Source organism: Marmota monax, unplaced genomic scaffold (assembly GCF_021218885.2).
Source record: "Marmota monax isolate L192 unplaced genomic scaffold, Marmota_monax_Labrador192_F-V1.1 WCK01_AAM20220418_F8-fsc00040, whole genome shotgun sequence".
Lineage (NCBI taxonomy): Eukaryota > Metazoa > Chordata > Mammalia > Rodentia > Sciuridae > Marmota > Marmota monax.
In genome coordinates this window covers 6,278,727-6,303,786 of record NW_026692782.1, presented here as the reverse complement: position 1 = coordinate 6,303,786, position 25,060 = coordinate 6,278,727, and the positions used below count along the sequence as shown (strand labels likewise).

The 25,060-nt window shown below is 37.1% G+C and overlaps 1 long non-coding RNA gene across 1 annotated transcript in view; it reads right to left on the bottom strand.

Moving 5' to 3' along the window:
• The window catches only part of LOC124094836 (uncharacterized), a 229,713-nt gene that overhangs the window by 177,429 nt on the left and 27,224 nt on the right, over window positions 1-25,060 (bottom strand). The gene's annotated exons all lie outside the window — the stretch shown is intronic.

Here is a 25,060-nt window from a genome sequence, read left to right as displayed (position 1 = left end):
ACTAAAAAGAACAAATGAAAAAAAAATTTAAATAAATAAAAAGGCAGAGTAGACAAATACAGAAGGCGTTATCATCTGTGGATTGTGAAGTCTACCATCATGTGATTGAGCGCTAACTGGCCCCAGCACAGCAACAGTGCTGGGCTGGTGAGGAAAGCAGAGTGTATAAGGACTGCTGATGTTGAGTGAAGATACCCAGTGGATTTTTTCTTATGATAGCTCCTATTTTAATCAGTAAAATAACAAATAAGCAAAAATAAAACCGAGAATGATTGAGAGGAAGGGATTGAAACTTTAAAGCAAAAGAAATAATGATATAATCAATTTTTTTTTCACATAACCTCTAAGATAATTTTTTTAAAACTACATCCTTATTAACTTTTAAGCTGACATTTAAAATTTCTCATTATTACTACATCATTTTCTATAACAATAACTAGTTTTAACTAAAATTATTTTCTGGTCATAAAGTTCATAAATGTTAAGAAGAGCATTCTAACTGGGCATGGTGGCACATGCCCAAAATCCCAGAGACTCCAAGGGCTGAGGCAGAAGGATCACGGGTTTGAGGACAGCCTCAGCAATTTAGCAAGGCCCTAAGCAACTTAGCGAAACCCTGTCTCGAAACAAAAAAAAATAAAAAGGGTTGGGAATGTGGCTCAGTGGAAAAGCGCCCCTGGATTCAATCCTCAGTACTAAAAAAAAGCATTCTTTATGGAGCTTATTGAGCTCGGTAACTATTATCAGTAAACAATTAGTAAATATACTTTTTATTAAATCATTACAAATAAAATGTAAAAATTTATTGGAAATGTATATCAGTACATCAGTACATTCAAGTATTTCCTGGCACTGCAATTTTAAATGAGGCAATGCATCAAAGTAGATTCTGAAAGAAAAACATAGGAATTTGTTTTTTAATAAAGCTTCTTTGACTTTTAAATGTCCCTTACTTCTCAATCATGATCTTTCTCATTTTGTGGCATTATAATATCATTAATGAATGAGATAGTGTGGTGTTGTGCATCTGCTTATTAGTTTTTAACATCCTAGCTTAGCTCCTTCACTCAGCAAATATTCAGTGAGCTGTTGCTTTTTTGCCAGATGTGTGGTGAACACTGAAGACACAACGGTGATGAGAAGAAAATAAAAAGGGGCCCTTCTCCTCCCAGAGCTACATTCTAGTGGGAGAGACAGATAAAAAGCAAGGAAACAACCAATAACCCAGATAAGTATAGACTGAGATATGAACAAGGAAGTATATAACACAGGTAATTTGACAATAATTGGAGCTGTTGGTTTTGTTTGGTGGCATCAGGGAAACCCTTTCTGAAGGACTAAAATTAAAACTGAGAAAGGACATTCTAGGGCAAGACACAATGCCTGACACAGGAAAACCAGTACTCAATTATTACAATGTCTGTTGGTTCCTTAATACTTAAAGGCTTTTTTAAAAAAAAAAAAAAAAAAAAAGTTATTTATATGGGACCATAGAGCCCACATTCCAAAGAACTAAACTGTAGAGGTGTGAGCATGGAGGCTCACACCTGTAATCCCAACATCTCAGGAGGCTGAGAAAGGAGGATCACAAGTTCTGGACCCATGTCAGCAACTTAGCAGGGCCCTAAGCAAATAAGTGAGAACCCATCTGAAAATAAAGATTAAAAGGGTTGCAGATGTGGCTCAGTGGTTAAATACCCCGGTTCAGTCCCTGGTGCAAAAATAAATAAATGGGCTGGGGATGTAGCTCGGTAGTAAAGTGCACCTGGATTAAATCTCGAATACCTGAAACAAACAAACAAAAAGGTAGATTTGTCACCAGCAAAGACATTGCACTGGTTGAAGTAGTTTAACGTGGAAACAAATGACGTAACTTATAATAAACCAAGAAATAGATGATGATGTCCAGAATATAAGCAGAGATTGTGGTGACAAGACACTTCGAGACTAAAGTAAGGAAAAAATGAAAATTGGAGTAAGACAAAGCCAATAAGATTTTTTGGTTAACTGTGGAAATTGGATATGGAAAAAGGATATGGAAAATATCAAGGATAGTTCTGAGGTCTCTAATTTTTGTAAGGCAAGACTGTGATGATGTTAACCAAGACAAACCATCTGAGGATAACATTGTTATGATTTGTTGACCACCTAATGCATATCAGGTTACTGTACAAAATTCAGAATATACAAATACTAGATTCATCCCTGCAATGATGGAACAGAGACATAACTTACTGCATTTATGACTACAGAAAATTTTGAGAAGAGATTTCCTGGGGATTTAACGCAGGGATGCTTTATCAGTGAGTTACATCCCCACTCCCCTGCCTTTTTATTTATTTATTTATAGTTTTTATTTTGAGGCAGGGTCTTGCTAAGTTGCTTAGGGTCCCACTAAATTGCTGAAGCTGGCCTCAAACTTGCCATCCTCCTACCTCAACCTCCTGAGTCACTGGGATTCAGTATGTATCACCATGCCTGGCTGCCCACAGTCAACTTTATTAAGATATACAATATAAAGGGCTAGGGATGTGGCTCAAGCGGTAGCGCGCTCGCTTGGCATGCGTGCGGCCCGGGTTCGATCCTCAGCACCACATACAGACAAAGATGTTGTGTCCGCCAAATACGAAAAAATAAATATTAAAAGTTCTCTCTCTCTCTCTCACTCTTTCTCACTCTCTCTAAAAAAAAAAAAAAAAAAAAAAAAACAGTTTACTATCAGTATGTCATGTTAGCCTCAAACATCTGTGTATACTGTGGCTCTTGATGGCATCAAGAGGACATGTGAAGTGACTGACCTATAATATTCTATTTGTCTAATGACACTCTATGATGTTTGCACAATGAGAAAATCATCTAATGAGCATTTCTCAAAATTTGTCTCTGTCATTAAGTGAAAGTTGACTATAGTTATTTTCTAATCTTGAACACTTTTCTATTCTTGAAATTGTTTTCTTTTTTGTTGTTGCTGTTGTTGTTGTTGTTGTTGTTGTTATGATTTGGACCTGTAATGTATCCTACAGACTTGTGTGTTAAAGGTGTGGTCTCTAGTGCAGCAACGTTTAGAGGTGGGGGCTCTCTGGAAGTGATTAAATCATGAGCACTCTGACTCTAATCTAATGAGTTATCATTGATGGGTGCGTAGCTGAGGACATTACTGGGAGGTGGTGGACACTGCTCGAGGTGGTGGACACTGCTCGAGGTGGGACCTAGTTGGAGAAAGCAGGTCACTGGGGGCATGTGCTGGAAGAGTGTATCTTGTGCCCAGCCCCTTCTTTTCTCTCGGCTTCCTGGCTGCTATGAGGTGAGCAGCTTTCCTTTGTCACACCTTCCACCATGATGTACTGCCTCACGACAGGCCCAGAATCAATGCAGCCAGGATTGTGGACTGAAACCTCTAAAACTGTGAGTCAAAATAAATCTGTCCTCCATTAAGATGTTTTCCTCAGGTGGTCTGTCACAATCAAAAAAGGCTAACTATTGGGCTGGGGATGTGGCTCAAGCGGTAGCGTGCTCGCCTGGCATGTGTGCGGCCCGGGTTCGATCCTCAGCACCACATACAAACAAAGATGTTGTGTCCGCCAAAAAGTAAATAAATATTAAAAATTCTCTCACTCTCTTAAAAAAATAAAGAAATGTATAAATAATATATATTCTCCTATAGTTCTGCAGGTGAGAAATTAAAAAATAAGCATACCAGGCTAATATCAAGGCATTGGCAGCACTAGTTTCTTCTAAATTCTGAAAGAACATTGCATTTCTTTGCCTGTCTTCCTCAGCTCAAGCCCTCTTCCTCCACCTGCACAGCACATCACTCCAAGTTCTGCTTCCTTCATCACCCAGCCTTCTCTGAAGCTCTAACTCTGATTCTGCTGCATTGGGCAGATTGACGAATCCAGGATAATCTCATCAGGGGAGTTTTATCTTAATCACATCTGCAAAGACTCTTGCCATATAAGATAATATTCACGAATTCCAAAAATCAGTTCATGCACATCTTTGGGGTTTATTATAAATTATATCAACAAACTAAAATAAATAATAATAATAAAATAATAAAAGAGAACCATGGAAAAAATGGCAAATGCCAAGGAAAGAGGAAGCTCAAGATTGTCTCAGTCTGGGCTGGGGCTGGGGCTCAGTGGCAGAGCACTTGCTTGCCTAGCATGTGTGAGGCACTGAGTTTGATTCTCAGCACCGCATTTAAATAAATACAATTAAGGTCTACTAACAACTAAAAATAAAATTTAAAAAAAAAGATTGTCTCAGTCAACTGTGTCAGTTAACTGAGTTAAAAAAAGGCATAAGTGGAAAGATAATGAGAAAAAGCAATTTGATTTGTTAAAAGAGCTTTGCCAGGTTGATTTTAAATAGAAACAACAGTAGACTCCACTTATCCACAGTATCACTTTCTTCCATTTCAGTTGCCCCCAGTCAACTGCTGTACAAAATACTAAATAGAAAATTCCAGAAATAAACAATTAATAAATTTTTCAGTTGCATGCCATTCTGAATAGTATGATGAAATCTCACTATCATACTGCTCTATCCTGCCTGGAACATGAATCAATCCATTGTCCAGTATATCTACCCTATATGCACTGCTCACCCATTAGTCACTTAATAGCCATATAAGTTATCAGATCCACTGTGAGGTATCATAGTGCTTGTGTTCAAGTAGCCCTCATTATACTTAATAATGGCCCCAAAACACAAGAAATAAGAGTAATGATGCAGGCAATTCAGTTACGCCAAATAGAGATGCCATAAAGTCCTACTTTCAAGTAAAAGGTGTAAGTAATACTTTGAAAATAAAAGATCATATTCACATAATAGTTATTATTATTAAGCTTGTTTGTTTGTTTTTGTGTGTATACTGGGGATTAAACTCAGGGGCACTTAACCAATGAGCCACATCCCCAGACCTTTTATATATTTAATTTACAGACAGGTTCTCTCTAAGTTGCTGAGGACCTCACTAAGTTGCTGAGGCTGGTTTCATACTAGCCATCCTCCTGCCTCAGCTTCCCCAGCCGCTAAGATTATAGGCATGTGCCCACCATGCCCCACCTATTGCTAAGCTCTTACTGTATCTAATTTATAAATTAAACTATATCATAGGTATGTATATATAAGAAAAAACTTTGTACATATAGGGTGTGATACTACCTAGTTTCAGGCCTCCACTGGGGGTCCTGGCATGCATCTCCTGAGGATAGCGGCACTACTGTGTATTGCAGTAGACTGAGGAGCAAATGTAAGAGGAGGACCTGAAGACAGCAAGGGAGGACTTTAAGAACGTGGGGGCTGGGGCTGGGGCTTAGTGGAGTGCTTAGAGTGCTTGCCTAGTTTGATTCTCAGCACCACATACAAATAAATAAATTAAATAAAGGTTCATCAATAACTAAAAAAAAAAAAAAATTGAAAGAAAGAAAAGAAGGTGAAAGATTTATCTAAGCAGGATACAGATCCCAGAGAAAATTTTTGCTGATTCTTTGTTTTGTTGCTGCTGTAGCTTGGTTGCTTTGAGTTTTTAAGGGAGAAAGAGACTGAGCATGTTTACAGCCTTAAGAGAAAAGGCGTGAGATCCACACCTGGTTCCCCTAAATCCATCCTAAACAAATAAATATGCCCGTTAGTCTTCAAAATCGAAAGAGAGAGATTTCAGTGATTCAGTTCTTCTTTCCTAAAATTTTCTAGCACACATGTAAGAATCTTTAGAAATTACACACACACACACACACAAAAAAAAAAAAATTTCTTTTTCCTAAGGTAATCTTATTTGTTCCATTTTACACCACAGTGAAGAACAGAAGAGTCAGGAATCCTCCTTTGGTTGTGAGAAGCCCAACTCATCCCCCATCTCTCTCCATTCTAAATATTCCTCATAAAGCAATTCATTGAGGCCAAAGCTAAACAGAAGACACCTGGGAACAACTGGCTGAAAGGCTGTTGTGGAAGTTGTTAACCTCATATAAACATGAGTAAACAGACCAAATAACAGCTTGAAATATTTAGTTTAACCCTCTATGAATCTACCGGATGTACGAGTCATTTGTCTTGTAATTACCTTTGGTCTCCTAGGCACAAATTTATCTACTTCAAACATTCCCCAGCAGAGCAGCCTTCCTTTCTGTGGTTAAAAAAAGAAAAAGAAAAGATGGTGTTTCCAGAACTTTTGTACAACCACCTATGTAGTAAAGTCAAATTTGTCATTTTTTCCAATCATTTATCTCCACTCAATATTCCACCAGAAGAGAATTTTGTCCTTCAAATCCAAACCAAATGATGCAAAATAGAGGTTTTAAAATATGTGCTCATATGAACTTTCTCACTAATGTAACTGTTAAAATTTGGAGAAATTTTGCTTTTAAATATGATTTAGCAAAGAGTGGAAAACATTAAAGACTGCAGAGCTCAGCACCTGTTCAGTAATATTTAATGAAAAGCAGAAGCACTTCCCTAAGTCATGAATTCAAAGAATTTTAAATTATTACCAGTAATGGGCCTGAAACCCATCATAATGGAAAGTGTGGTTTTTCTGTACCCTGGAATTTATATCATCAGCAACTCATTGGAAACAGAAGTTTTGGCTAGATCAGCAGAGAGAAGTCCACAATTGCTTTGCATCCAAGCAGGCATTCTCGAGAGCTCAATCCAGCCAGCCCAGCATGGGAAGAGAACAGATGTAAATGGGTGTTTCCACTTATGTTCAGTTATACTCCTTTGCATTTAAAATTTGAACTCTATTCTAACATATAGATGTTACTTCTCCACATCTTATTGATTCATCAGGGGAAAAAAAGCATGCAATTTAATAAAAGTACTAACTAATATTTATGGTTATTTACAGTTCATGGGATCCTTTTGTGTGTACCATCTTACATAACATGACAAGCAACAGGAGTCTGTTAAATCAATCTTCTGGTTTTTTTTTTTTTTAATATTTATTTTTTAGTTTTCGGCGGACACAACATCTTTGTTTGTATGTGGTGCTGAGGATCGAACCCGGGCCACACGCATGCCAGGCAAGCACGCTACCACTTGAGCCACATCCACAGCCCAAAAATCAGTCTTCTTGTGCACAGTAGTGCACTCCTATAATCCCAGTGAATTGGGAGGCTGAGGCAGGAGAATCCCAAGTCCAGTCAGCTTTAGCCATTTAGCAAGGCCTTATCTTAAAACCAAAAATAAAAAGGGCTGGGGATGTAGGTCAGTGGCGAAGTGCCCCTGCATTAAAGAGACTGACTTTCTCAAGATCATACAGGAAAATGATGCTAGATCTGTCTCAGTAAGTAAAAGACAGAATTGGGATTATTACTGAAATTTTCTGACTGGTAAAATGGGTTTTGCTACCATGCCTCCTTAGATTGCTAAGCACTTTAACACTTACTTTTCATAAGCAGCAAGACTCAGGGTATTTCTACTCTGGGCAGCACCCACCTTTATCGAAGACAATTGAAAGAGAAGCTGAAGGAAAAGTAGGAATTGAAATTGTATTTGCTGTTGCTATGCCAAACCCCCACTCTATGAAGAAGGAACACATCATCATCATCCACCACTACAAGTTGGAATGAGAGGACCTAGGTGTTTCTGGGAGCAGGAGATTGAGGAAACAGAGATAACACTAATGAGTTGCAAAACGGTATTTCTGAGCTCCAACATACTGTATTTCTGGCAGAGGATTGAAGTCAGTGCACTTGAAGATAATCTTTAGTTATTTAAAATCAAAATAATAAATCTCTTAAGGACCCCAGCAATCAAGAAACCTTTAAAGTTACCAATTTTAGCGTGCAATGTCATAATCCTCCTAGTTTCTGCCACAGAAAAAAGATTCCCCTGTTTTTCCCCCCTATTTCAAAAATCTTCTATCCCCCCCCCATACCCTGTGCAAGGACAGAGAACAGGTGAATCAGGCAATTGAAAATGAGATTAATGGGTACTGTCATCAAGAAAAAAGCAACTGGATCTGCTACTAGATCACATTCACACTGAATATGTCATCCACAGCCACTGTCTCAATTTGAATGAAATGTAAAGTGGGGCAGAACTGCTACTGAAAACCAAAGCAAGCATTTAGCTCTCAGGCTTTACATACATTCTCATTTCTCCCTCATTCCTTTCCTATCAGACTTCATGTCCATTTACAGAGAGGAAATGTAAGGAGTGACTTAACATAGTAGAGCGCCCAAATCTTTTTTTTTCTCTAATTTCTTACATACATGACAATAGTGGAATACATTACATTCATAATTATCCAGCACCCAAATCTTTCTGATACCAGATTGTAGGGTTTTCATTACTACCTCAAACTGTCCTTATTTGAATAAAATGAGATATCTGAAAATTAAAATAAGTGAGAGAAACAGAAAAGAAGAAAATGCATGAGGAGATATCCAAATTCTTTTCAAAAAGGCAAATTCCATTCCCATGTGAAATATGCAGATGATGTTTCCTGCTACATACACAAAATGTCACTGTAAATGACATCAATAAAGCATTTTCTATATTGCACGCATGCACCAGCAGTTGGGTAAATATAGTGTGCGCCTGGGACCAGCTGCCACAGATGGTTTGGAGAAGATGGAAATGCTCTAGTGCTCTTCCCTGACCTGATTTCCACTGGAAAATAAATATCTAACTTCTCACAGCAAACTGTAATGTTTCAGTTATTCTTGATTTAATAGCAAGAGTCAAAAATATGTAATATACATAAAAAAGTAAAGAGAGGCATTAACCTCTTAGGGGGATCATAACATATATTATTATCTACATTCCAAAGCTGAAAAGTGTTGCTTTACAAAAAAAAATTCATGGGGCATGAAAGCCTCCCTTGGTCCATGCTTATATAAATATAATAAAATAGGTTCTACCATCAAATATAAAAATAAAAAATAAATTTTTAATGAATTAAAAATACAGAAAGTCTTCTTTGGCAAGAATAGTTTGATTTGATGGCAGAGAGAGAAGGCATTATCATCTGCAAAAGCAAAGGTGGTTTCATGTCCATTCTTTACTACCGTTAGTTACTTCTACATCCATAGTAAAGGCCCATTTGATCAAATGGGAAAAGTTTTTTAAATTAAATCATAGACGGATACATAAATGTTTGGATTATTTGAAATCTTAAAATGCTAATGCTTTTAAACACGTTGAGCTTTCTTGAAAGTATGCTTAAAATAGTACTGGTAGATTTAATCATCTTTTTGATAAAGAAAAGTATAACGTTATTTGTTGTGTTGTCAATATGTTTGTTAGCTAATCTCTGACAATAGCTGGTCTATTTCAAAATGCATTACTCAGTTTCATTTATTGGAGCAGGCTTTTAAAAGAAAAATTATAACCAGGCATGGTAGCACATGCTGGTAATCCCAGCTACTCAGGAGGCCCAAGCAGGAGGATCAAAAGTTCAAGGCCAGCATCAAAAATTTAGTGAAACCCTGACTCAAAATAAAAAATAAAAAGAGACTGGACTGTAGCTCAGTGGTTAAGCACTTAAATACAATGGTTCCATCCCTTAAATACAATTCATGAAAACACTGAAAAAATGTTAAGGACATCAATATGAAAACACTTTGAAAGACAAGTCTTTGCTGATAAGAAAATTTAACGTTTTCCAGGATGAGGAGTTATATGGAGAGAAGAAAAGAGAACAAACTCTTCTGCCTAAAGATCTTCACTGTCCTCTCCTGAAGTCACAGTAATTCAAGGAATGGTGGTGGAAACATTTCATTTCTTGTCATTTCCTTGTCCCTTAAATAAAAGAAATGATACTGACTCTTTTTTCATTTTACATCTCTAGAGTTCAATAGATTTCAATATTAATCCTAAAAAGTTGGACCACCTTATATTTTTAAATTTTCTAAATTAGAAAATAACTTGTATTTCATTTATGAATCCACACAAGAAAATGACTGAGAAAGGTGTTGATCAGACAGGAGGTTTATAAGTCAGTTATGTATAAATTTGCCCCTTCCACACCCACTCATAATACCCACCCACACACACACACATACACACACACAAGCACTCAACTTACCCATCATCACTATATAGTCAAAATATTCCAATAAAATCTAGGTTAAAGTTTTCCTTTCAATAGAGATCAAATTAACACCAATTACACTAAAAGCCACATTTGTCTTAAAATAAGGACAAAGAAAAACAGAAAGTGCTCTGTAAATGAACAATACATGTGGAGTTTAATAAATCAAATCTAGTAGACTCTTTTTCTTAATTCTTTCCCATATGTTATACTTAAAACCTGGATTCCTTCCAAAGCAACTCCATTAATTAGGGGGAGGATTTTTTTTGCTGTTGATTTGTTTTATTGTTGTTTTTAACCTTTCCTAAATTTTTGTTTCTCTCTTTGGAAATGAGTATGATTCATGAATATGGCATCATTCCTAATTTGGAGTATTGCAATTTCATAGAAGAATATTTATTTTACAGATTCCTACATATGATTTAAATAGAAGGAAAGAGAGTAACTTTTAAAAGCCAGACACAATTTTTTTAAGGATATTACAAGTCTAAATTTAGACAAACTGGGCGTGGTGGCACAAACCTGTAATCTCAGTGGCTACAGAGGTTGATGGGCTGGAGGATGGCAAGTTCAAAGACAGCCTCATCAATGGTGAGGTGCTGACCATGTCTCTAAATAAAATAAAAAATAGGTCTGGAAATGTAGTTCAGTGGTCGAGTGCCCCTGAGTTCACTCCCCAGGACCAGAAAGAAAGGAAGGAAGGAAGGAGGGAGGGAGGGAAGGAAGGAGGAAGAAAAGAGAAAGAAAGAAAGAGAGAAAGAGAGAGACAACAACATGAGGATAAGAATAGGAAAAAACAATTTATTCCTATTTTTTATTTTATTTATTGGTTTGTTTATTTGCTTTGGACCTCTTTAAATTGCTGAAGCTGGCTTTGAATTTGTGATCCTCCCACCTCAACCTCCCGAGTTGTTACAGGCATGAGCCACCTTAGCTAGTGAGAAAAAAAAAAAAAAATTCTTTTCTTTTTTTTTTTTTTTTTTTTTTTGGTACCAGGGATTGAACTCAGGGGCACTTGACCACTGAGCCACACCCCAGCCCTTTTGTATTTTATTTAGAGACAGGGTCTCACTGAGTTGCTCAGTGCTTCGCCTGGCCAATACTGAGACTGGCTTTGAACTCTCGATTCTCCTGTCTCAGCTTCAGGAACTGCTAGGATTACAGGCATGGGTCACTGCACAGGGCTCAAGAAAATATTTTTAAAGGAAAGAATACTCCAAAACAGTAATAGTTACTGCCTAGAAGTAATAGGATTATAAATCATTTTTTCTTCTTCCTCACTTACACATTCTATGAGCCTGATTAAGTTTGGAGAGGGTGCAGAAAGATATAGCATTCTGAAATTACCAAATGTAAAAGAAAAAGTTCAGATATTTGAGGTTGGGACTGGTAATGCCACTTGTAATATTACTATAATATATCACATTGGACTCTTTGGTTAGTTCAGGCAAATGTCATGGAAGATAACACAAGCAGTTTTGTCAATATGATAAAATAGTAATTGGATTAAAATACTTCCTAACGCTTAAACATTAAAATTCCAAAGAAAATAAAAATAACATGAAAGTATTGACCTTTACAATACCCATTCTGTGAGTTTGTTATTTTAAAAACCCGGACACAGTTTTTAAATCAAAGTAGCGATTAATTCCATTAGACCAAGGTGTTTGAGTTTCTCAAGGTTTACAAAAATCCCTGGAGTGGATACTACCAATCTAATTTATAAAGCACACAGAGCAAAGTTTATACATTTGAGTAAAATAAATCTACTGGTCATTAATCCAGAGGTGACTTTTGTCACTTGGCAGCTGTTTTCTGATCTCTGGACCCAAAAAGAATGGACAGTAAATTTGAATGGCTCCCTCTGACTGGCATTTTGTGATCTACCAGGCAGGTCTTGATTCAGCCCAGGGTGGTATTGTCTGTTTTGTGTGGACACTAACAAAGTACTTTGTGGGAATTGACCCCTACCTTTGTCTGAAAGCTGCACAATTTAGATGCTTTCACAAAAGAAGAAAGATAACATCCCAACTACATTACAATAGGAACATTCTCCCCAGAACTTAATGCTGATCCATAAAAATGGAGTGCTGCATGGGTGGTCAGAATACAGAAGCAATACAAGGAACCCAGGTTTGTAGGTACATGCCTGTAATCCCAGCTACTAAGAGGCTGAGGCAGGAGGACTGCAAGATTGAGGCCAGTCTCAGCAATTTATTGAGGCCCTGTCTTAAAATAAAAAATAAAAGTACTAGAGATAGGGCTGGGGAGATAGCTTGGTTGGTAGAGTGCTTGCTTGTATGCACAAGGCCCTAGGTTTGATCCCAACACCACACACACACCACACAAAAAAGTACTACAGGTGGAGCTCAATGGTAAAGTGCCTCTGGGTTCCATCTCCAGTACCCTCCCCTCCCCCAAAAAAAATACAAAAACAAAAAAGAAAAATTTTGAAAAGTCAATAAAACATTAGCCAAATGAAGTAGTTCCAACATGGCTCAGGATGCAGAGATCTGAGATCTATTTACCAGAAATATTATGAAAGGAAAATGGTCTTCCCATCACACAGGTGCTGAAAAGGAGATTGTGATTATGGAAAGGACTTTTTTATATTTGAATTTTAAATATGGGTAATAGAACTACTTCAATAATATGGACTCTATTTACTAGACATGCCTCGTTTATCCTATTTTTGTAACCAAATGTACCCACTCTTACATAGAAGTCCCTGTAAAAAATGTATACGAGCTAATCAGTTTTAGGCCACATATAAGCTCTTGGACCATGTTATGATGGTGCAGGTTTCAACTATGAAACCCAGCCCTTGTTTAACTCAGTATAAAAATGTACTTCAGGAAGTGTGAAGCATCCCCCCCCACCACCACCACCGTTTTTGTTCTTCTTTAAGAGATGTGATTTTGCTGTCATCCAGACTGGCCCTTAATTCCTGGGTTCAAGGGATCTTTCCTTAGCTCCGGAGTAGCCAACACTACAGGTGTGTGCTAGGGTGCCAGGATTTCCATTCTCTTTACCATTTTACCCTCATCTCCCATGGGGATTGAACCGGGGACTTCCTGCATGCTAGATGCTAGGCAAGTGCTCTTTACCACTGTCCTACATCTCCAGGTTTTTTATTTTTTCTTTGGTACTGGGGATTGAACAGGGTGGGGGTGGGGAGGGGTGTTTACCACTGAGCTACATCCCCAGCCCCCCCCCTTTTTCTTTTAAGTCAGGGTCTCACTAAATTGCTGAGGCTGGTGCCAGGGTTGTGGTTCAGGGGTAGAGCACTTGCCTAGCATGTGATGCACTGGGTTCAATTCTAAGCACCGCATATAAATAAAATAAAGGTTCATCAACCACTTAAAAAAGAATTTTTTTTTTTTTTAATTGTTGAGGCTGACCTCCAACATGCTATCCTCCTGCTTGCCTCCCAAGTCACTGGGATTTCAGGCATGTGCCACTACACCCAATCTAATTTTATTTATTTATTTTTTTAGTATTTTATTATTATTATTATTATTATTTGTGTGTGTGTGTGTGTGTGTGTGATTGTGTAAGGACAGCATACCTTTATTTTATTTGTTTATTTTGTCTGTGGTGCTAAGGATCAAACCAGTGTTTCACACACACTTAGGCAAGCACTCTGCCGCTGAGCTACAGCCCCAGCCCCCCATTTCATTCTTAAAGTAGAGAATAAGTACTTTTTCTCACCTCAGGCACTTCCTTTCTGATTAGAGTTACACTGTTAACAAGTTTCTCCAAGTATATAACTTTTAAAAATCATCAAAAGTAAAGAAATATGGCCTCCAAAAAATAGAGGAGATAGTCACCTCCATAGTAATTCTTTCCTGAAATTCTCTTTCCACCTGTTTTGGTGATATAAATTCTCCTGCATCAGATGAAAAAGAAAAATGAGGGAGGCTAAAAAAGAATCAGAGAAACACAGCAGAGATTCAGTAGAAAACTTAAAGGGAAGACGTTTATCTCCTCTGTCAAGTTTATTTTTAAGGTGACTTTAAGGAAAATAACATTCCACTGTCCTTTGCTATACACAGGAGGAAACACTGATCTGTTAACCACCTTCTTTGCCTCTCAATCTAAGGTGTGATCAAATGACTAGCAAAGAATTTCTAAAAAAAAAATAAGTTGTTTGTATGACATGGTCACCCTAGCTCTGCAGATTCTTCAAATGCATTTAGCTTGTGCTATTGTTTCGGTGTTAGCTTTTACCAGGGACACTCAGGTTGTGTGGCATTTACATTTGCAAAATAGATCTTCCTTAAAGTAAACAAGCAAAGAACCATTGAAATTCCTTCACACCAAAGTGCTCTCTTTTAGCTTCCCTTTGTCCTGCTTCCTCTACTTCTCATTCTGTCTTCGCACTTTTCCCTTTTACTTCCCACTTTATTCTTTTTCTTTTCAAATGACTAGATCGCCACACACATTTTACCCACACCATGCCACACTCACTGCATCTGCTACTGATTGGCTTCTTCCAAAAAGGACACAGGGTCATTCAGAGGAGGCATCCTTTGGTTTGCAGGCAGAGATCTGGCAGACTGGCTGAAATTGGTAGGAGTAACTATCATTACAACTCTGCAGAAAATTAAGTAATTGGATCCATATGTGCTGGCTTACATGCTTTTAAAAAGAAATTAACTTCAACATGTAGTTCTGATTTCAGTAAGAAAGGGTTCAAAGTAAAAGTACACACCTATGACTATTAATCTAACTTACTTCTTGACAAGTCTTTTATAGAGACCTTATATTCATAGATTTTTGCATTTGTGCAATTGATTGGATGTTTAAAAGCTATTTAAAAGAAAGTAGTAGCCTAACCTAATAAGGAAATTGTTTTAAGTTCCTACATCCATACATGCAGTCATATTTATAACACTGTAACAACAGTATTTCTGAAAAATAGTATTTGGGAGTTGAGTCAGAAATCCAATATGAAACTTAAAATTTAGATAAAACTTTAATAAAAGTACAAAATAATTTTCACTCCAAATGCCAAGGGCAACACCATGAAGTTTAAAGTGTGGTAAGTATTGTTTTATGCCTACAGAGAGAGATAACTAGCAACTAAGAACAGAAATTCTGGGGTCTTCCTATCTGGTTCCAAATCCTAACTGTTTTTTCCTACTCATGTAACTTTGGAAAAATATCTCTTCTCTCTGTATCTCAATTTTCTAATTTGTTATATAGGCACATAAATGGTTATTTTTAAAATATTAAAGAAGTTAATTCAAGCAAAGTTCCTGTAACAATGCCTAGCATATAATAGGGGCTAAAAAGATGATCTTTCACATTAAGGTTGCTTCTAACAAAAACCACTGCTATGCACAGTTTTTCTATCATTAACTTGCTCTGGCCTTCAGCAAGTCATTTAATGCTAGTTTTCTCATTTGTAAAAAGGAAGCAGATTAAGCTTAATTTCTAACATTCCTCCTAGATATATTTATTCTATGGCCTTTACTGGACTCTAAAAGCACAAAAAAGTAGTTTAAATATGCTGTATATGATATAGGCTAAATAAAACTAAAACAGTTACGGTAATTGAATAACTAATTACAAACATTTGTAGTTCAGGGACCAAATCTGGGGAATACAGAGATAACAGAATAATAATAAATAATAAGAAGACATGCCTTCTAGCCACATTAAGAGATATGACAGAAAACTGTATCCAACATTCTTTTAAAATAGCGAGTTAACACACAACAAGGGGCAGGGGGAGTTCAGAGGATTAGACAAAGGGGAATGAAGGGAAGGGAGGGGGATAGGAATAGAAGAAATAGTGGAATTAATCTAACATGACTTTCCTATGTACTTATACAAGTACATAGTGAATCTTCACATCGTGTACATCCACAAGCCTAGGATCCTTATTAGAATAAGTTATATTTCATGTTTGTACACATATGTCAAAACATACTCTACTTTCATGTATAACTAAAAATAAGTAAATAAAATAAAAATTTTTAAGTAGCCTATGTTGTCATTCACTGTATAAAGGAGAGAGTTGGCAATTATTCTGGACTAGTTATCAGGATGAAAACCAGAGTGGCAATGCCAGAATATCCTGGGAAAATATTAAAAGGATGGAATTCTCTGTCAAAATCAAAAGGGTCAAAGTGTGGAATATGATATGTCAAGAAATTTGTAATGTTTTGAACAACCCACAATAAAAAATTAAAAAAAAAAATCAAAAGGGTGAAAACCCTGGAAATTAATCAAAGATTTTTTTTGTACTTTATTAACTACGCATTAATTACAAAATGTTACCACTCTGATGTATTTGAGATATGGATATTTTATATTTTTCTTTTTCATAAAATGTAATGAAATCTCTGGGGCTGGGGTTGTAGCTCAGTGGTAGAGCACTTCCTAGTATGTGTGAGGCCCTGGGTTCACTCCTCAGCACCACATAAAAATAAATAAACAAAATAAAGCTATTGTATCCAACTATAACTAAAAGCTAAATATTTTTTAAATGTAATGAAATCTCTGCATGTGTTAAGTGCTCATTTCATGTTTATTAAATGAATTCATAAACCCTCTAAAGTTTCCAGCTAAAGGAAATCAAAGCAGACCTAAAAGTTAGTGATTTTTAGAACTCTGGAATCTGTCAACACAATATCTAAATGGCTCACCTTTTTTTTGGTGGGGCAGGCACAAGGGTTAGAGGGATAATGGGTACTGGGATTGTACCAAAATTGCTGAGGCTGGCTTTGAATTTGCAATCCTCCTGCCTCAACCTCCCAAGCCACTACGATTACAGGCATGTGCCACTGCACCTGGCATGTCATGTTATTTCTATGACACCAAATCATCTTCACTTTTGACCATGAACAAAATCATCCAACAGAAGATTCAAATACAAATTCTGTTCTCTAGTGCTAAACTCTAGGCCCTTCAAACTCAATAGTTATACAAAGATTAAAATTTTCACGAGTCTCGAAACTTTAACTATTTCCTTAAATAATTTCCAGCGCAGCCAAGAGTGGTGACGGCACAACTGTAATTCCAGCAAGTTGGGAGGCTGAGGCAGGACTGCAGATTTGAGATCTACCTCAGCAATTCCCTAAGCAACTTAGTGAGACACTCTCAAGGGGAAAAAAAAAAAAAAAAGACCCGGAGATGTAGCTCAGTGGCAAAGCACCTCTGGATTCAATCCCCAGTACCAAAAATAATAATAATATTAATTAATTAATCGATTATTATTATTATTCCAGCAAAGCTAGGCCTGGTGGTGCAAGTCTGTAATCCCAGCTACTCTGGAGTATGAGGCAAGAAGGACAGCCTCAGCATATAGTGAGATCCCCCCATCTAACAGCAGAAAAAAAAAATTTTTTTAAGGGCAGGGGAGGTAGCTCAGTGGTAGAGACACCTGGGTTCAATCCCCAGGACCACAAAAAAAAAAAAAAAGAAAGAAAAGAAAAAGAATTCCAACACAGTTTATTAGCAGTTTTATATACATATATAATAATTCCAATAAATGATAATTGTTGCTTAGGAGTCAGTTGGGTTTATTATGAAAATTCCCAAGTCTGTTTTTGACAAAATATGCCTATTAAAAAAGTCAAAAGTAGGGATGGAAAGAATAGAGCCAAATGTGTTTCACTTATTATTTTTTTAGAGAGATATATTACTAAGTAGAATCTCTTCTATTCAATCAAATGGTTCTTTTTTATCTTTTTGCTCATATAAAAATACACAAAGACCACCAATCTCCCTTTTAATGTAATATAATAAAGAAAAGTCTTCTTGATATTATTCTGTCAATTACTTTAGGTCAGTAGCATGGGTAAGAGCCACCACAAGGTAGGGGCAATCTGAAAGCTTCACATAAGCTGTTGCTACCTCTGTTATTTTTGTATGCGACATAGTTGAGAATCCGTTACATCCATGACTGTGTTATTTTTTCAAGTTTGCCAGACATATGAGGGTTAGGAAGATACCCATACTCTCAAAAATGTGTGTCTTTTTAGAGTTATGGGTTCTTATGAAAATATATGTTTTGGCTCGGATATCAGCTTGATGCAGCATTTATGAGCACTAATGTTTTTTCAGCCAGCACATATGCTCAAAGAAGATCCTGGGAAAATTTTCAGTATTAAATTAAATGTTTGACCATACTCAATATTCTAATTTTATGCATTTGAGATCTCCAACATGTCTAATTCACCATTTCCTCTAATCAGGGGTAAATACAATTTTGGTTACACAGTATTTGAAACTAATAAATTTTCATTTACTATGATTCTATCGTCTATAAATTTGGATGTTAACTTCCTCCTAAGTGCTAATTTAAGACCACAAAATGGCAGCAGATAATTAATGTAGTCTTAAGAAAACTAAAGGAGGGAATGAAAACTAAAAAGCATTGGATTGGTCTAGATCCAGAGTGGTCAAAATTGAACCAAGGATCAAAAGAAAAATGTATACCTAGCCACCCACACCTGTACACCTGTAACCCTAGCAACTCAGGAGGTTGAAGCAGGATGGTTGCAAGTTCAAGACCAGCCTCAGTCAGCCCTTAGCAAGATTCTCTCAAAAATAAAAAATAAAGCCGGGTGCAGTGGCACATACCTGTAATCCCAGCAGCTCAGGAGGCTGAGGCAGGAGGATCTTAAGTCAGCCTCAGCAATTTAGCAAGGCCCTAAACAACTCAGTGAGACCCTGTCTCTAAATACAATATAAAAAGGGCTGGGGATGTGGTTCAGTGATTGCATGTCCCAGTTCAATCCCTAGTATCAAAAAATTTAAAAAAAATTAAAAAAAAAAAAAAAAAATATATATATATATATATATATATATATATATATATATACATATATATCTCCTTAAGCCAGTTACTTAGTAAGCTAAAGAAGGAGCCTTGTCAATTCAAGGCCAGCCTAGGCAACTTAACAAAACCATGTCCCCAATTTTTTTTTTAAGTTTAAAATAAGGAGGTGTGGGTGCTAAGGATGTAAGTAGTGGTAAAGTGCTTGCCTGAAAAGTGCTGGATTCAGTCCCCTGAAGGGGGGAAAAACAAAACCCTCCTGATTCCTGTACTCAATGAAACTGAATATGAATTTGATAGTTCTAAGCTCCAGTGAAGACATCAACAAGAGAAAGTACCGGTCTCTCCATCCAAGAAGTTTTTATTTCTGCAGGATTCCACATGCACTAAAGAAACTGTCTGAACAGGAGGAAGGTATTATGGCCCACAAGGGAGGCATTCAGTACTACAATGGTGAAAAGGCTATGATAACAGAAGAAATTGTCTGAATCCCCAGAACAAAATTAAAATCACTTTCAGTTGGCAGGAATCAGGAAATGCTTATAGAGGAAACCTAATGAATTAATTAGAAAATGTCATTAATTGGATAAAATCTGATGAATAAACATTAAATCAGCAAGACAGGGTGTTGCATGTTTGTAATCAAGATTAAGGTCAACGTCAGCAATTTAGCAAGACCCTGTCTCAAATAAAAAGGACACAGGATGTAGCCCAGTAGTAGAACACCCCTGGGTTCAATCCCCAGTACCACAAAAAATAGATAGACAGATAGATAGATAGATAGATAGATAGATAGATAGATAAAATTCAAGAGTGGAACTATGGCCAATCCTATAACTGAACACAGTGGGGAGTACAAGCCAAAATGCACAATCAGGAAATAAGAGTGGAGACTTCTTACCTGAAGCAAGTAAGAACAACATTGGGCTATTTCCAAAGTAATGATCTCTCCAAGGAATGGAAACGGGTGTTTATTCATATTGCTGTAGGAAAGCACTTTAGAGGCCACACATTTCTGAGCATGCTCCATTTAAGGTCACAGTTTAAAAAGGAAATATGGCAGATGCATTTCTGGGCATGCTCAGCTCAAGTTCATAGAGCAGGGGTTCAAAAAGGTTGAGATGGCAGACACAAATACTTCTGGGCATGCTCAGTTCAAAATAATCTGAGCCAAAGTTTACCTTAGATCACCTAAAAGAATGAATCAGAATGATTTGACCTTGGCTGGTCTTCCACAAGTTATTCCAACAAAACATCTCTATTCAGCCCTGGGCCTCTCATCCCTTTGATTTCATCTTTGTTTCATCTAAGAGTCAAAAACTAAAACAAACAAACAAAAAGGACAACTCTGAAGGTAGCAGCTTCCCACATTAGTTAAGGATCCCTCCCTCCTTATATACCTAGTACCAAGCCTAGAACACAGTAGTGGTTTAAGATACTCAATGAATATTTGCTGAATTTATACCCCACCTCCCCTTTCTGAAGTACTGGAAATTGAACCCAGGGCCTTGTGTATGTGAAGCATATGCTCTACCACTGAGCTACAACCCCTTCCCTGTAGACCTGATCTGGAATGACTGAATTAAACCCTGAAGAACTAGCTGAAACTCAAGGAAATTGGGACCAACAGCAGATCTTTCCAAAGAAAAGAAATACATAGCATGAACCAAACAAGAACAGAGGAAAAATGAGAGCAAAGAGTAGCCTAATTTGGATAAAGTGAAATGTTCGTAGAAAAGATTGTATTTGAAAACTTAGTGATTTTGGCCTGGGGGCATAGCACACTGGTCCAGTAATTGCCTAACAGACACAAGCCATGGATTTGAATCCCAGCACTGGGGGAAAGAAAAAGTTTAAAGATTCGATTTCAGACACACCAGCTTCAGTGGAATGGTGAAAACTAGTCAAGATCAAGGGGATGTCCTATGAAAAGGTGGTGAGGGAGTAGAACAATCAGGGTGGACTCTTATTTCAGACATCTGGCAAACGGAGGCGGAATACAAATGAGCAGAGAGAGAATTTTAAGTTGAACGGAATACTTCTGTAGGGAAGGAGAGAGGTGCAATGAAGAAAGATCAAACACTCAAGTGGGAAAGAAGATGAGAGCTAGGGAAAGATCTCCTAGGACAAAGGAGAGCACAAGATCAAAATCAAAGGGATAAGAGGCCCTGGACTGAACAGGCTGCATATTAACTTTGCTATTAAATATTTAATTTGGGGCAAGTCACTTAATTTTCTGAGTTCTCTCATCTGTAAAGTGCATATAAAACTTATAAGATTACGGATGTGTAAATAACATAACTTTGCTAAATACCTGTTAGACAGTATACCACTGTAAAATAAGTATGTTTTATTAAATTTCGTGTGTGTGTGTGTGTGTGTGTGTGTGTAGCAGCTGTATAAGAGTGGAGCACCCTTAGCCTTGAGTGGTGGAGGTGTGGAGACTGGTTTCCCCTGAGCAGAAACAGGTGGATCCGCCCTCCCTCCGCAGGGAGTGGGCGTTACCCAATGGGAGTGGGCTGCCTTCTTGTTCCTTTGTAATACTACCCTATACTTTTTTCGGATGGAATGTTCTATCGAATGGCTCTCTTCAATAAAAACCAGGGTTCAGGGTGTGCTCACTCTCTCTTGCCAGCCTTTCTGTGTTTTTCTATTGTCACCCCTTGTGGGAGCTTACAGTTGGAGGTGGAGAAGCCATCCTGAAATGCCCCAAGTAAAAGGTATTTTCTGTGTCTGTGTGATTGTGCCAGCCCACTTCACCCAAGTGACCCTCGGTCCAAAGCCCCCACAGGACATGGGCTACAGGGCTACATATATATACACACATTTACAGAATGTATGTATTATAGAATTGTATAGGTTTCCTAGGGCTGCTATAACAAAATGTCACAAACTGGGTGGCTTCACAGTAATTATTCTTTCATAGTTCAAGAGGCCAGAGGTCTAAAATCAAGGTGTCAGTAGGACTGATACCTTCCATTGACTCAGAAGGTGAATGAATCTGTTCTGTGCCTCTGGTAGATGTTGGCAATCATTGGCTTTTGTTCCTTTGTTTGTAGCAGCATAACTCTAATTTCTACCTGTATCACCTGGCAATCGTGCTGTGTAGCCCTGCATGTCTCATCTTTTTTCTAAGGACACCTGTCATACTGGATTTAGAATCCAACCTACTCCAGCTCAATTTTGACTAATTACACCTGCAAAGACTCTATTTCCAAATGGGGTCACATTTTTAAGGTTTTTGTTTGTTTATTTGTTTGGTACCAGGGATTGAACTCAGGGGCATTCGACCACTGAGTCACATCCCCAGACCTATTTTGTATTTTATTTAGAGACAGGGTCCCACTGAGTTGCTTAGCACCTCACCATTGCTGAGTCTGGCTTTGAATTCATGATCCTCCTGCCTCAACCTCTCAAGCCGCTAGGATTACAGGCTTGCGTCACTGTACCCAGCACATTTTTAAGTTTTTAAGTTCTACATTGAAATAAATTTTTAAGGTTTGAAGGGACACTATTCAACCTAACATAAGAAATATATTGTTAATATCTGTATTTTGCCTTTTCTTTTCTTTTTTTTTTTTTTGGTACTAGGAATTGAACCCAGGGTACTTTACTATAGAGCTATATGTTCAGTCCTTTTTACTTTTAATTTTGAGATAGGGTCTCACTAAATTGCTGAGGCTGGCTTTGAACTTGTGATCCTCCTGCCTTGGCCTCCTGAGTTACCGAGGAGATTACAGACATGTACCACATGCTTAGCTTTTATCTCTATTTTTATAATACCTTCAATAGACTACTTTTAGAATAGGAACTAAAGCTTAGACCTTATAACAAAATAGTTGAGAGCTCAGGTCATGGAATTTGAATCCCATCTATTACTCTTTCCTGTCAGTTTTCTCATCTGATGAATAGGTGAATATTGCTTCCAAGTGTTTTGGGGTCAATTATATGATATATGAAACACACTTAGCATGATACCTGGCCCAGAGGGTAATATTGGGCTCATTCAGTGCAGGTTGACACATGGTAAAAAGGTGGAAGTTGAGGTTACTGTTCCAAAAAGAGTCATCGTTTTCATATATTTACAGGCTACATGTACCATTTGCAGAGCCAGCTGCATTGCTCTGACTTAACACTTTCCTGCCAAGATTTCTCCACACCTGGTTATTCAATGCTAAGATGAATGATTTACCACTATTGTTGACTCACATTCCACAGAAACACTGGATCACTTACCATTGTCCCTCAATGTTTGTCATTTCAGTTTGTCCATCAACTCTATAATCATTTTACTACTACACTTAAACGTCATCATCTTCCTGTTTTGTTTTTTGTGGTGTTGGGGATCGAACCCAGGGCCTTGTACATTCGAGGCAAGCACTCTACCAACTGAGCTATATCCCTAGCCCCCATCATCTTCTTTTTTGAACAAATAATTTAAAATATATAAGATAATATTTAAAATTTCATAAGTTTAATATATTAGCTCACTAAACCTTTATAAGTCTTTTTTTGTTTTGTTTTTCATGCACCATCTTTTATTCAATAACATGTCTTGAAGAGAATTTTAAGCTATTAATAAGCCAGCCTTTAAAAAGATAGCTTTTGGTAATGGGGATTGAATCCAGGGTATAACTCTTTCAGTAGAAAACTGAGTGTTTTGCCTGGTGCATGGCACACACCTGTAATCCCAGCAACTCAGGAGGCTGAGGCAAAAGGATCCCAAGTTTGAGGTCAGCCTGGGCAAGTAAGGAACACCATCAGCAACTCAGCAAGACACTCGCAAAATAAAAAGTCTGGTGATGTGGCTCAATGGTAAAGCACCTCTGGGTTCAATCCAAAGGAAGGAAGGAAAGAAAGAAGGAAGAGAAAAGATCAGAAAACCAAGTATTTTACCAGTTTTTAAAAATGAAGAAATTAATGTTCTGCATGGTTACATAACTAAAACACTGTTCTTGTTTTGTTTTGTTTGGTACAAGGATAGAACACAGGGGTGCTTAACCATTGAGCCACATCCCCAGCTCTTTTTTATTCTTTATTTTCTGGCAAGGTCTTGGTAAGTTGTTGAGGCTGGCTTTGAACCTTCAATCCTCCTGCCTCAGGCATGCACCACTACGCCTGGTGCAAGTTCTTTTAGTTCTTTTATCTCGAGTGGTAGAGATGTGATATAATTATAACTTCTATAGCACCTATATATATTAGCCATATTCTAGGAATTCATTGCAGATAACCTGGTAACAAAATTTTTAAAAAATTAATCAATAGTCGCTGTTGGTGGTAAGTTATTGTCTTATTTATAAAAAAGACTAGCTACTATACCTTTGAATAAAGTTAAACTTGACCTGACATATAGATTGCTAAAATCTATGTCTTCTATTGGTTTGCTTGAATTAACACTCAATTCTTTGCCATTCATAAAGCCCTTCTGAATCATGAGTTCTAATTCTTGTATTCAATTGATTTTATGGAGTGTACAAATATAGCAAAGTAGTATTCTTTAACACTGTTCCTAGTCCTCAAACAAGCAAAAATTCTCAAGACTTTAAGACAGTGATTTTTAAGAATGTTTTTATGCTCTTGCTTGTTATTAACTGCATGGATAACTAGGCAGATAGGAAATTTTTTTATAAGTCAATTTGTAAAATCAAGACAGATTGCATTAATTTAAAAATTTAGGAAGCCCAAGCTTGTGTACCAACTACCTGAATCTAAAGAAAACAAACACAACAAAATTCTTGGCAGTTAATTACAAGTTACATATGCTTTAGATTTAGTGTTTTGGATCTATTTGTATTTCAGAGTGTAACAACACCATCCTTTTGGTTTAATTTACAATAAGTGCAGTAATTTCCATCTATAACAGCTATATATTACATATAAGGAAATACTTAAAAAGAGGTCTTGGTGCATGTACACAAAAGACAAGTCTAAACTGCTTTTCTTTCTTCTGAATTCACTGGGAAATGAACTAGAAAGTTCTACATCTCTAATTTCTGTGATGTGATATGTTAGCCTGGTCTTCCACCACATATAAATTTATAACAGAACACAGATTTTATGAGTTTGTGGCTTGACCAAATTTCCTTTTTTAAAATCGTGGACACTTGCAGATGAAAATAATTCCCATTACTTTTTAAATTGCACTGTAGAAAAATAAAAATATAAACACTTTGCAGATTTCAGAACATTCTAAACCCCAGAACTCTTTAATGATACAAACCCAC